Source organism: Phyllobates terribilis, unplaced genomic scaffold, assembly GCF_046119375.1.
Source record: "Phyllobates terribilis strain yellow unplaced genomic scaffold, ASM4611937v1 Scaffold_1__5_contigs__length_1240528914, whole genome shotgun sequence".
Taxonomy (NCBI): Eukaryota; Metazoa; Chordata; class Amphibia; order Anura; family Dendrobatidae; genus Phyllobates; species Phyllobates terribilis.
This window is the reverse complement of record NW_027362761.1, coordinates 366,052,330-366,054,648: the sequence shown is the minus strand read 5'-3', so window position 1 is coordinate 366,054,648 and position 2,319 is coordinate 366,052,330.

The following is a 2,319-nucleotide window of genomic DNA, read 5'->3' as shown; positions in this document are numbered from 1 at the left end:
TGCCCCTTGCCTGCTCCGCTTGAAGTGGTGGAAGAGGAGATCCCATGTAGCGATGCCCAAATATTTGAACAGCCACGGCCACAGGAAGTCGACGCTGGCAATTTGTCACAAGAGGTGGACGATGACGAGACACAATTGCCAGGAAGTGAGGAGGAGGATCGTGGTGCGTAAGTGGAAGAGGTGGAGGTGGTGGATGACCTAGTAACTGACCCAACGTGGCAGGAGGATATGCAGAGCGAGGCCAGCAGCACACAGGGTGAGGGAGGCAGAGTACACCAACAGGCAGGAAGAAGCAGTGTGGTGGCCGCACACAGAAGGCGGGCAACAGTTCCCCGTAACACCAACACGAGGGACGTTGCCAGTACAACCTGTAGGTCTTCCAGAGTCTGGAATTTTTTTAAAGACTCTGCTGATAACCTCAAAAAGGCCATTTGTACCACCTGCCATGCCAGCATCAGCAGGGGTGACAAAACTACCAGCCTGACCACCACCAGCATGATCAGGCACATGGCAGCAAAGCACCCGACTTTGTGGGGCGAACCCCAGGGTCCACGACCAGTGTCAGCGGGTGTCACCACTGCTTCTTCCGCTGTTGTGCATGCAATAGAACCCCCTGTTGTGTGTGCAAGGCAATCCCCTGTCCATACTGCATGCAAAGATGCCCCCTCCTCTCAGTCTTCACTTGTTATGGCAGTTTCTCAAGAAACAGCATCAACGTCCACGTCCCACCGCAGCGTTCAATTGTCCATATCCCAGACCTTTGAACGAAAGCGGAAATTCGCAGCTAACGCCCCACAGGCCACAGTCCTAAATTTGCACATTTCACGACTGCTTGCGTTGGAAATGCTGCCATTTAGGCTGGTGGAGACGGAATCCTTCCGCAACCTTATGGCGGTGGCCGTCCCTCGGTACTCAGTCCCCAGCCGACACTATTTTGCCCGGTGTGCCATCCCCGCACTACACAAGCATGTGTCCTAAAACATCTGCCGTGCTCTCAACAACGCAGTTACTGGGAGAGTCCACCTGACAACGGACACGTGGACAAATGCTTGTGGACAGGGACGGTACATCTCCCTGACAGCACACTGGGTAAACATAGTGGAAGCCGGGACCCAGTCAGACCTTGGGACGGAACACATCCTCCCCACACCGAGGATTGCGGGCCCTATGTCAGTCAGAGTTGCCCCCACAGCGTACAGCTCCTGCGCATCTTCCTCCTCCTCCTCAAGTTCAGCCTCCATCTCAGATATCACCACATCAGTTACAAGCTGGAAGCACTGCAGTACTGCCTTAGCCAAGCGGCAACAGGCTGTGCTGAAACTCACAAGCAGTGTGAGGTTTCTCACCTAAGCTTATGAGTTGTGGACAGCTGTGAAAGAGCAGGCAGATCTGTGGCTGAGACCGCTGAACCTACATCCAGGCATGGTCGTGTGTGACAATGGCCGTAACCTGGTGGCGGCTCTGAGGCGAGGCGAGATCACACACGCACCATGCCTGGCTCATGTGCTTAACCTCATGGTTCAGCGGTTTCTTAAATCGTACCACGAGTTGCCAGATCTGCTCGTCAAAGTACGCCGCCTGTCAGCTCATTTTCGCAAGTCGGCTACAGCTTCCGCCGCCCTTGCTGTGTTGCAGCAGCGTTTGCAGCTTCCGTCACACCGACTGGTGTGTGATGTCCCCACAAGTTGGAACTCTACCCTCCACATGTTGCAAAGGATTTGTGAGCAGAGGAGAGCAGTTGTGGAGTACCAGCTACAACAAGGCCGTCGATATTCAGGTCAGACTCCACACATAAGATCTCAGGAGTGGACCTGGATGTCTGACATATGTACCATCTTGACAAACTTTGAGGAGTCCACCAAGATGGTGAGTGGCGATGACGCCATCATTAGCGTCGGCATTCCACTTGTCTGTCTTTAGCAATGCTCTCTGCAGAGAATTAAAGAGGCATTGCAGCCAGAGTATGAGGAGATGGATCAAGAAGCCGTAGTGGTCGATTACACACAGCCCAGCCTCATCTCATCCCAACGTGCATTGGGGGACAATGAGGGAGAGGAGGAGGAGGAAGAACAGGAGCTTGTATCATGCACTGTAGACGGTAGTACCTGTACAACTGTCATACCGTCGGTTCAGCGTGGGTGGCCTGAGGACAGGGAGGAGGAGGAGGAGGAGGAGGACAGGGAGGAGGAGGAGGAGGAGGAGGAGGACAGGGAGGAGGAGGAGGAGGAGGACAGGGAGGAGGAGGACAGGGAGGAGGAGGAGGAGGAGGACAGGGAGGAGGAGGAGGAGGAGGAGGACAGGGAGGAGGAGGACAGGGAG